Source organism: Chiloscyllium punctatum, chromosome 13 (assembly GCF_047496795.1).
Source record: "Chiloscyllium punctatum isolate Juve2018m chromosome 13, sChiPun1.3, whole genome shotgun sequence".
In the NCBI taxonomy this organism is placed as follows: domain Eukaryota; kingdom Metazoa; phylum Chordata; class Chondrichthyes; order Orectolobiformes; family Hemiscylliidae; genus Chiloscyllium; species Chiloscyllium punctatum.
Window position 1 is genome coordinate 91,514,874 of NC_092751.1, and position 12,056 is coordinate 91,526,929.

The following is a 12,056-nucleotide window of genomic DNA, read 5'->3' on the forward strand; positions in this document are numbered from 1 at the left end:
TGTAGAACTCAGGTTTTTCACGGTAAGTTTAAGATCATGGGGCACTTTTTGAAAGCGGAGTACACGAATTCTATCCAGTGTCCCACGATCACTGAAAACATCTGCTCATGTATGATTTTGCCATGTGTGGGAACTCACTGTGTGTAAACAGGTTTCATTATTCCCATTATTACAACAGTGGCGACACATCAAAAGTAGTTCATGATTTCCAAATTTTGAGCAACACTCATCCCCAACATCAGTTTTCTCACTGCTTCCAGACTAGCTTGCTCTGGTTCACTTCAGATGTCTCCATCTCTCTCACTCTGCCTCTGAAACACTTCTAAATTGGAGGTACATGTTTGCAGTAGTTTTGGCATCTACAACCTAAAACTCCTTTATCTGGTTTTTTGATCTAAGGAAGGATACACTTACCATTAGAGGAAGTGCTACAAAGGCTCACCAGACTGACCTCTGCAATGGTCAGTTTGTCCTGTGTGGAAAGGTGAAGGAGATTGTGCTTGTATTGTCAGGAAGAATGAGAGGTGTCTTGTTTAAACCCACAATATTTGCACAGGTTTGAGCAGGGAAGTTGCCAGAAGAATGTTGGTGTGGTTTGGTGGTGGAGGGGGAGTGCAGTAAAGTTCTAGAAACAGGGAGGCAGATCAGAATAAAAGTTAGACCACTTGGGACTGAGATGAAGAGAACGTGTGCCGTAGCTCAGTGGTTACTCTTCAGAGGGTCATTGTGGACTTGTTGGGCCAAATGGCCTGTTTCCACACTGTAGGGAATTTAACGTATTACTCAGAGTAATGAGGCTTTGGAATTCTCTACCCCAGAGGGCTACTGAGACTCAATCATTGAATATATTCAAGACAGAGATTGATATATTACTAGATATTAAAAATATCAAGGGATATGGGGGAAAATGTTTTGAGGTAGATGATCAATCTAGTTGAATGGGACAAATGACATTTGCAGGAGCAAATGACTGCAGATGCTGGAATCTGTACTGAAAGCAAAATATGCTGGAGATCACAGTGGGTCAGGCAGCATCCATGGAGGGAGAAACAAGCTAATGTTTTGAGTCCAGATGACTCTTCGTCGGATGAAGAGTCATCTAGACTGGAAACGTTACCTTGCTTTCTCTCCATGGATGTGTGTGGCTTGCTGTAATCTCCAGCATTTTGTGTTTTCAGAATGAGAGTGCAGGCTGGACGGACCGAATGGTCTACTCGTCCGCCTATTTCGGACATTTCTGTTCATCCAAAACATTGTAGCGTTTTTCCTTTTTTTCCCATCAGTTTTATATCGAGCAATAATGACTATTCCAAATGTGTACTTGATTCTTGTACTGGGGGAAAAAAAAGGTGCTTACACGTAGAGACATAACAATCCGAATGACATGATTAAACCTCGGCTAATTAAATCAAAGCAGCAGTGTACACATCGCCATGGCGACGGTAAACAACCGAAAAAAAAACGGGGGAAGGATGCGGGAAGGAGCCCTGCTTGCAGTTGGTGCATGAGACTGATTCAGTTCAGTCTGACCTTCTGCATCTTCCGCGGATCAATTGCACAATGGGCCAGAGCTTTGTTTAGTTTGCAGCTCTGATTATTTTGGCCCGTGTGGTTCTCTCACATCCGCGCTGACACAAGGGGAGACCAACTCCCAGCGGGAGGGCAAGGAAAGCCAGCAGCAGCTGTCAGAAAGCACTGCCCGGATTCACTTCCACCCGGGAACCTGTGGGATGGGAGAGGGATAGAGAAAATGCTGGAGACAAACAAAAATCACAGCAGCCTCTGCACACGCAAACAGAAAACCTGCTGGGGGTTTAAAAGGTGGATGTTTCCTCACTCGAAATTCTTTCATATAAACAGGAAGAATGTTCCTCCAGCACGTTTCTGGAAATGTGAACTCAGAAAGAAGGCTAAACCGTTTAGGATTGAGGTGGTGAAGACTCCAGGGGGCTGGAGAATCTTTGGAATTCTCCAAAGCAGAGAGCTGGCTCAGTCACTGAGGATATTCTAGACAGAGATTGATGTGTTCTTAGATTCACCAAAGGATTTGGGGCAGTGCAGGGAAAACAGGATTGTTACTAATAACGGGAGCAAGGAAGAGAATTGGATACAAAAAAAGTTACCTTGAGGAAAGGGGTGGGGCGAGATCCGGCAGTCCGATTGGTCGGGGGGCGTCACCTTATCTACATCACGCTTTGTGAATGGCTGGAGGAGCTGTCCATTACAGCTGAGGTGGCCGGGTGAGTGCGCGCGCCGACAGCTGGTAGCAGTCTGTTTGTTGTTGTATTGGTGGGTGGGGGGGTGTCACAGAAAGCTGGCTCCCAGACAGAAGCTTGTCTATCTGCTGAAGTTAAATGGTAAAGTATGCACTGTTGTCAGTAATGTATCGTGGATCTCTTACTGATGGGGCGGAAAACATTCTTTTAAATGGTGCTTTTTGACCTGAGTGTCAAATCCTGAGCCAGGTACTTTTAAACTGTTGGGAATAAAGGCATGCTGATCGCTGCAGAATTATTGTTCTGCTTCTAGTTAATTGAACAGCAGAACTAATTAGTATTTTGGCACAAGATGTTTATTTCTGAATTGTTAGTTTCTTTATTATTACTCCTATATTAGGTCCATAGGCAAGAGCTGTATTAAAATGTTTCATCTTCTAGGATGCTTCCATTCATCAGAGAATCGGTATAGATCAGAGTGAGTTTGGTGGATATTTATTTGTTGTGTCTTAATTTTCAGAGCATTGTGTTTAAGGGTTGTTTGGTGGAGGGCCACAGATGTGTGAGACACCTAATTGCACACAATTCATTTTGATGCCAGAAAACAGGTGGAGGGTATTCCCAGGGGATCGTGAGCCTGGGGTGTAATTCATTTGAAGAAAGAAAAGAGCTGAGTGAGTATGATTGTAATAATTCATCCCTGTGAATTTTCAGCTCACTTTTCACCTAGCAAGAGATTCTGGTGGTTGCATAGAAAGTTTTCTTTCTCTAGTTGGAAAGTCTATGCAACCTTGTACAGGAACCATATAGAGTGGTTTATTGCCTTCTGTTCCAAAAACATTGTTGAAATTTAAGCTGTTTGTTTTCTTTTCTAAATCAATAGTCAGACAATTTGTTTGTGGAGGGAGAGGAAACGTCATTGTGTGCACACCAAATGATGTGATTTACATGACTGAGTTGTGTGTTTAGAAAGTGAACAAAAACAAAAGATTAATCATTTGTTTAATGTCATTCTCAAGCTTACTCTTATTTTTTGAACACTTCATTTTTATTTATTCACTCTCTTGCAAGGCACAAGAAATTCCTCAATCACTTCAAAGCCTTAGGGCCAGTATCATATTGTGCTTGAGTCTAATTCACGGTAAAATTGAATTATCCAGTAATTTGAATTAAGTCCCAATGTACATTTAGGGTATATTACGGCAGTAGAACTAATTTTAAAAATTGCCGAATTGAAAATTCTATCAATGAATTGTTGTTGGTCAGCCTGCCATTATGGGCAGGAGGATAGCACACGGGTCTCAACTGATCTGTCATATGAATTCGAAAAAATCAAATCATATCTCAAATTATTATCTAGGCAATTTACTTTTGTAATTATTGAAATATTTGTTTTCAACTATTTGGTACTTCAGTGGTAATCAGGAAGGTTAATAATTCAATATGTCTTTATGTCAAATGTCATAACTGCATTAAATGTTCAGCAATTCATAACAAATGCCAGAGCAAAATTACCTGGTTGGTTCATTTCTCATTCTGCATTGCTGTTTTTAAAGTCTTATCAGCGTTCTTAGAGCATTGGGCGATTGAAGGTTGGACTAAAATTATGATATTGTACTGAAGGAACATAGTGATTAAGATGCTTAAGCTGCAAAGTGACCTGCAGCTCACCTGGATAAAGAATTCTGCCGGATTATTTAATATACATTTATCATGGACCGATAGCTGAATAAGAAAAAAGAGTGGACTATCTGATCCCTCTAGCCTGTTTCTCCCATTCAGTGAGATCATGACTGAACTTTTATTTCTACTATATCTTCCTCACTACACATTCAACCTATCAGTATCCGAAAATTTCTCAATTTCTGACTTGAAATTACTTAATGATTGAGCATCTGTGACGTGGAAAGTTCAAAAGCTTCACAACGTTCTACAAGAAGCAGATTCCTCCTAATTGCTGTCCTGTTGTTCATTGAGCCTGTGACCTTGTAGAGACCCTGAGGATCGTGCTACTATGAAATGAGAAGCAAACATGTAAGAGAGGCACTTCGAGTGATGAAACCAAACATGGAACAGGGTCTGAGATGTAGGCAGAACAAGATATAACTGGAGAGTTGATGTGAAACTAGTAGCAAATGGAGGAAAAGTTGGGTACAGCTTTTATGTGAGCAACCCATTTGGAAATGAATTTATAGTATTTAGCAATTGTGAAATGCCTTGATTAAAATTGTTGCAAGTTATAGCAGGTTGGATTTTTCATGAAGAGATATGAGATGTGGTACTGATAGATAGTTCTTATGTGACAGAAGGAAAAAACATCTGTAGGATGTCAGTGCAATTTTAGGCATGCTTTTTTTTAAAGAATGATATGGCATAAAGTTTAACAAAGTAGCTGGAAAGATATGATTCTTAACTTGAGCACTGTGTAAAAAAAAATTAGGATCTTATTTCCTCTGCTGCTGGTCTGTAAGTGGGCAAATTTTGAAGCTGTTTCTCTTGATTACACTACAACAAATCTTACCACTTTTATAATCTCCCATGATATTGGTTGCATGCTATAGGATGGTTATCCTTTTTATTAGATAATCACCGTGAATGCATGCATTTCAAAAACAAAAGGTTCAAAGCATTCACTATGAGAGAGGCTAGACAGAGTAGATCATGACGATCTCTTCCCAGTGTCAGACTTGTCTAAAACCAGAGGGCATAGGTTTAAGGTATGAAGGAAGTGGTTTTGAGGAGATCTGAGGAATTCTATTTTCCCCAGAGGATGGTAGAAACATAGAACATGCTACAGGAGAGGGTGGTGGAGGCAGGTACTCTCATAACATTTAAAAAACATCTGGATGAACACTTAAAATGTAGGGCATAATAAGCGATGAACCAAATGCAAGTAAATGGGATTAGTGTAGTTTGGTGTTTGTTGGTCAGCATAGACATAGAGAAGAACAGCATGGAAACAGACCTATCCGTGCCGACCAGATATCCCAACCCAATCTAGTCCCACCTGCCAGCACCCAGCCCATATCCCTCCAAAACCTTCCTATTCATAAATCCATCCAAATGCCATTTAAATGTTGCAATTGTCCCAGCCTCCACCACTTCCTCTGGCAGCACATTCCACACCCTCTGTGTGAAAAAGTTGCCTCTTAGGTCTCTTTTATATCTTTCCCCTCTCACCCTAAACCGATGCCCTCCAGTTTTGGACTTCCTGACCCCAGGGAAAAGACTTTGTCTATTTACCGTATCCATGCCCCTCATAATTTTGTAAACCTCCATAACGTCACCCCTCAACCTCCAACGCTCCAGGGAAAACAGCCCCAGCCTATTCAGTCTCTCCCTATAGCTCAAATCCTCCAACCCTAGCAACATCCTTGTAAATCTTTTCTGAACCCTTTCAAGTTTCACAACATCTTCCCTATAGGAAGGAGACCAGAATTGTACGCAATATTCCAACAGTGGCCCAACCAATGTCCTGTCCAGCCACAGCATGACCTCCCAACTCCTGTACTCAATACTCTGACCAATAAAGTAAAGCATACCAAACACCTTCTTCACTATCCTGTGACTCCACTTTCAAGGAGCTATGAACCTGCACTCCAAGGTCTCTTTGTTCAGCAACACTCCCTAGGGCCTTATCATTCAGTGTATAAGTCCTGCTAAGATTTGCTTTCCCAAAATGCAGCACCTCACATTTATCTGAATTAAACTCCATCTGCCACTTCTCAGTTCATTGGCCCATCTGGTCAAGATCCTGTTGTAATCTGAGGTAACTTCCTTCGCTGTCCACTACACCTCCAACTTTGGTGTCATCTGCAAACTTACTAACTATACTTCTTATGCTTGCATCCAAATCATTTATGTAAATGACAAAAAGTAGAGGGCCCAGCACTGATCCTTGTGACACTTCACTGGTCACAGGCCTCCAGTCTGAAAAACAACCCTCCACCACCACCCTCTGTCTTCTACCTTTTGAGCCAGTTCTGTATCCAAATGGCTAGTTCTCCCTGTATTCAGTGATATCTAACCTTGCTAATTAATCTCCCATGGGGAACCTTGTCGAATGCCTTACTAAAGTCCAGAAAGATCATATCTACTGCTCTGCCCTCATCAATCCTCTTTGTTACTTCTTCAAAAAACTCAATCAAGTTTGTGAGACATGATTTCCCATGCACAAAGCCATGTCGACTATCTCTAATCAGTCCTTGTCTTTCCAAATACATGTACATCCTGTCCCTCAGGATTCCCTCCAACAACTTGCCCACCACAGATGTCAGGCTATAGTTCCCTGGCTTGTCTTTACCACCCTTCTTAAACAGTGGCACCACGTTAGCCAACCTCCAGTCTTCCGACACCTCACCTGTGACTATCGATGATACAAATATCTCAGCAAGAGGCCCAGCAATCACTTCTCTAGCTTCCCAGAGTTCTAGGGTACACCTGATCAGGACCTGGTGATTTGTCCACCTTTATGCATTTCAAGACAACCAGCACTTCCTCCTCTGTAATATGGACATTTTGCAGGGTGTCACCATCTATGTCCCTACATTTTATATCTTCCATATCCTTTGCCACAGTAAATACTTGGTGGGCTGAAGGGCCTGTTTCTGTGCTGTATGACTGTCGGGCTGTCCAAATTTCACAAGTCAACATAGATGCCATATTTACTTTTATCCTTTTTAATAGAGAGATTTTTACCAGATGGTTTTTAAGAAGTTTGCAATTTCCTCTTTAAAGTAATTAGAGTGCTCATATAGATGGTTTTATCTTTTGCCATCTGATCAATCCATGCTTTTGAATGTTACATCAAGACACCAGCTATTGAACCATAGGGAGTTTCAAGCCATAAAATTGCACTATGAAGGGAAAAGAAACTATTATGAACATTGACTGCTGCTGAACGCATTCATCAAATATGAAAAGTGCCTTTCGAGAAATTGTTCGACATGAAGGATGCCTTTTCTCTGTTTGCATGGAGTGAAGGTACTGGGTCAGTCTCTGTTCAGTTCAACCTTTGCTATATGTGATTTTTTAAAAAAAATGTTGAGAACAATATAATTGAGTACTTCAGTCATACAGTTGAGACCATCTAACCATCTGTAAGTAATAATAAAACAGAAAAATGCTGGAGAAACTCAGCAGCTCTGATAACATCTGTGCAGAAAGAAATGAAGTTCACCTTTTGAGTCTGAAATGGTTCTTCCTCAGAAGCAGAGTTATATCGAGCTGGAAATATTAACTGTTTCTCTCTCCTTAAATGCTGTCAGACCTGCTGGGTTTCTCCAGCATTCTTTTCTCTCTTTCACTTTGCGAGCATCTGCTTTTATCTGGAAATAGCGCTCTTATTGTTTGAGAATGGGTGCTTGTGAGACTTTTTCTGGACCAATATCTGAACTTGGTTACAATTAAGATGTCAGAGTTGCTACATCTGTTAAACCAACACTGAACCTGTCAGGCAGTTTCATTGAATTTCATGATGTTTTAGGCAGTGCATTAGTCTCACATAATTCACAGTGGAGTCTCGGTTTCTGTCAGACCCATTTTGTTTTAAGTAAGATATTTGCACTTGTGAGAAATTGGCAGTGAAATTTCTATTCTCTATAATGTTAAATGCTTAAGAGAAAATATATATTAAAAATGATTATCAATGAATGGCTGAAAGGAACCATGGTTAATATAACTAAGAAAATCTCTATCTTCAAACAATGTGTTTTGTTACTCTTTCCAGCTGGCGGGTCCATGGCTTGGAAGAGCTATCAAATGAACACAGTGCCTGTTGAATTTGTGCTGCCTCTGTGCTCATAAAAGTTAGGTTTCTACCCAGGATTTGCTTTTTTCCATAAGCCCCAACTGCAAAATCTTTAATAAAGATTACAATCCTTCAGGTGGTTTTGTAAATGTTATTTATGAAAATCTACAAAATGTTATAACTGCTCGCTAAAGTCTAATTGGAGAGTTGGCACAGTCTCTGCAGCCCCTAGGGAATCAAAATTGTTGAGTAATATCACTATCATAATGGTGCCAGAGAGTCAAAGGTGCTGCTGTAAATCAGTATGTAGACATCAGAATGATTATTCCAGGCCATTAAGCCACACAGTCGCCGTTGAAATTGATTCAGTGTTGGATATCTATAACTGTGAATGCATAGCATGCCAATTGATTGCAATTTCTTTTGAATATCTAATGCCTCCTTCATCTCATTATTGCTTATTGTAAGGAGACTACTTTTAGTGTAATCTTGGTTTAAGAAGCCATGCAGCTACCCCTTGACTTGTATTGTCAAATAGCATTTCAGCATCAACACTGGCCAAATTCTAAACTATTTAAACAGTTGTAAACACCCGGATAGGCATTGAACTGAAGAATTTCAGCTCCTGTGCTACAACTCCAAGAACTCTAATACCTCCAAAACAGGCATTTTGTCTATCCCTCACATCCTTCGCTCTGTCTTAGGCCATCAATCAGTGCCTTCATTGGTCGACAGTTCCCTTCCTCAGACCCTCCTTGCTGCTTTAACATGCTTAAAACTTGTCTCTTTTTTTCAAAAAAGAAAACAAAGTATTGCGGATGATGAAGATCAGAAACAAGCACAGAAATTGCTGGAGAAACTCAGCAAGTCTGGCAACATCTGTGGAGAGAGAAACAAAGTTAACGTTTGGGTCCAGTGACCTTTCCACAGATAGAACAGACAGTAGCTTGGAAAAGGTGGCATTTCTCTCAATGACAGGGGGTGGTGGTTGTGGGGGAGAGAGAGTCGGAGTCACAGTCAGACCGCAGGGGAACAGGCCCTTTAGTCCAATCAGTCCATGCCGACAATAATCCCAAACCAAACTATTCCCACCTGCCTGTCCTTAGCCCTTATCCCTCCTAGTTGTGGGGGAGTGAGTGAGTGGATAGGTATTGACTGAGTCCAGAGAGAGAAAAAAATATCAGGCAGACAAAGAAATAGAAGATAAGCTGATAATGGGGACAATGAGTGGGTGATAATCGATGTTATGTACCTGGACTTTCAAAAGGCTTTTGACAAGGTTCCACACAAGAGATTCGCAAGGAAAATTAATGCTCACGGTATCAGAGCTAATGTATTGACACGGATAGAGAACTGGTTGGCAGACAGGAAGCCGGAAGTTGGAATAAATGGGTCCTTTTCAGAGTGGCAGATAGTGACAAGTGGGGTGCTGTGTTCAGTGCTGAGATCCCAGCTGTTCACAGTATACGTTAATGATTTGGAAGAAGGAATTGAATGGAATATCTCCAAATTCTCAGATCACAGTAAGTTGGGGGGGGCTGTGAGGAGTGCTGTGAGGAGGATGCTGAGAGGCTGCAGGGTAACTTGGATAGGCTGGCTGAGTGGGCAGATACTTGGCATACGCAACATAATGTGGATAAATGTGAGATTATCTGTTTTGGTCACAAAATAGGAAGATTATTTCCCGAATGGTGGCAGTTTCGGAAAAGGTGAGGTGGGACAGTCTCCTAGTCTGAGAAAGGAGAGTCTAGCTCTTGCGGGAGTCCAGCAAAAGTTCACCAGACAGATTCCTGGGATGGCAGGACTGACATATAAGGAAAGACTGGATTGATGGGGCTTGTACTCGCTGGAATTTAGAAGAATGAGGGATGATCTCATAGAAACATATAAAATCCTGATGGGACTGTTCAGACTAGATGCAGGAATAATGTTCCTGGCGTTGGGGAAGTCCAGAACTAGGGTTCACAGCCTTATGATTAAGTGGTGAGCCACTCAGGATGAGATGAGGAAGAATTTCTTCACTCGGAGAGTTGTGAATTCTCTCCCACAGGAAGTTATTGGGGCCAGCTCATTAGATATATTCAAGAGGGAGCTGAACGTGGCCCTTGCAGCTAAAGTGATCAAGGGTATGGAGAGAAAGTGTGAGTGGGATACTGAGATTGCACGATCAGCCACAATCATATTGAATGGTGTGGCAGGCTCGAAGGGCCAAATGGCCTACCGCTGCACCTGTTTTCTATCTTTCTGCAGTGGGTTGTCTGTGCTGAAAGTAGCCCATTCCATGACAGGGTTGGGGTGTGGGGTTGGGTGTTTGGTTGGAAAGATCATGGAATGAGATGTTCAGGTTTCACAAATGCTATCTGAGTACACTGTGTGAGTAACCTTGGAACTTATCACTAGAGGCCACGTGTAAGTGCAAGTTCCTGATGGAAATGCAATCTAGCAAGATGTCAGTTTGAATGCTGAAGACGTTTGTCCTTTTTTCTCCACATCAGAACAGGAATAGGCCATTCAAGGCTTTCAAGGCTGCTCCATTATTCAATTAGATCATGACTGATCATCTCCCTCAGTATCGTTTTCCTGTACTTTAATCAGTGTATCAGTCTCTGGATATCTGTTGATTTCTGTCTTTAGCATACTTAATGGTTGAGTTTCCATGGCTGTCTGGGATGGAAAGATTCCAAAGGTTCACTACCCTCTGAGTTAATAAGTTTTTTAGAACATAGAACATAACAGTGCAGTACAGACCCTTCGGCCCTCGATGTTGCGTCTGTTGAACCAATCTGAAGCCCATCTAACCTACACGATTCCATTCTCATCCATATGCCTATCCAATGGCCATTTAAATGCCCTTAAAGTTGATGAGGAGAAAGTGAGGACTGCAGATGCTGGAGATCAGAGCTGAAAATGTGTTGCTGGAAAAGCGCAGCAGGTCAGGCAGCATCCAAGGAACAGGAGAATCGACGTTTCGCATTCAGGATTCCTGAAGAAGGGCTGATGCCCGAAACGTCGATTCTTAAAGTTGATGAGTCTACTACTGTTTCAGGCAGTGCGTTCCATGCCCCTACTACTCTGAGTAAAGAAACCACCTCTGACATCTGTCCTCTATCTATCACCTCTCGATTTAAAGCTATCTCCTCCCATGCTAGCCATCACCATCTGAGGAAAAAGGCTCTCACTGTCCACCCTATCTAACCCTCTATGTCTCAATTAAGTGGCATCTCAACTTTCTCTCTAACGAGAATAGCCTCAAATCCCTCAGCCTCTTCTCGTAAGACCTTCCCTCCATATCAGGCAACATCCTAGTAAATCTCTGAACCCTTTCCAAAGCTTCCATATCCTTCCCATAATGCGGTGACCAGAATTGTATGCAATATTCCAAATGTGGCTGCACCAGAGTTTTGTACAGCTGCAGCATGAGCTCATGGTTCCGAAACTCGATCCCTCTACCATTAAAAGTTAACACACTGTATGCCTTCTTAACAACCCTATCAACCTGGGTGGCAACTGTCAAGGATCTATGTACTTGGACACCAAGACCTCTTTGCTCGTCTACCAAGAATCTTACCATTAGCCCAGTACTCTGCATTCCTATTACTCCTTGCAAAGTGAATCACCTCACACTTTTCCATTTGCCACCTCTCAGCCTAGCTCTGCAGCTTATCTATGTCTCTCTGTAACCTACAGCATCCTTCGTCACTATGCACAACTTCACCGACCTTAGTGTCATCTGCAAATTTATTAAAACATCCAGGTCATTTATATAAATGACAAACAACAGTGGACCCAAAACAGATCCTTGCGGTACCCCACGAGTAACTGAACTCCAGGATGAATATTTCCCATCGAGCTAGCCAATTTTTGATCCAAACAGCTAAATCACCCTCAATCCCATGCCTTCGTATTTTGTGCAATAGCCTACCGTGGGGAACCTTATCAAATGCCTTACTGAAATCCATATACATCACATCAATCGCTTTACTCTCATCCACCTGTTTGGTCACCTCAAAGGACTCAATAAGGTTTGGGAGGCATGATGTACTCTTCACAAAACTATGTTGACTATCTCTAATCAACTTATTCCTCTCTAG

The 12,056-nt window shown here is 41.8% G+C and overlaps 1 protein-coding gene across 18 annotated transcripts in view; it reads left to right on the forward strand.

Annotated features, from left to right (window-relative positions):
* The first annotated feature begins 1,730 nt into the window (after nucleotides 1–1,730).
* The window catches only part of rassf4a (Ras association domain family member 4a), a 274,406-nt gene continuing 264,080 nt past the window's right edge, over nucleotides 1,731–12,056 (forward strand). For 14 of the 18 annotated variants that reach the window (XM_072583220.1, XM_072583219.1, XM_072583215.1 and 11 more), the window contains exon 1: nucleotides 2,274–2,357. The gene's annotated coding sequence lies outside the window, so the exon portion shown is untranslated. Of the gene's footprint in view, nucleotides 1,822–2,273; nucleotides 2,466–2,872; nucleotides 2,891–12,056 lie in introns of those variants that run through there. The other 4 variants (XM_072583217.1, XM_072583226.1, XM_072583216.1 and 1 more) reach the window with 4 other exon arrangements.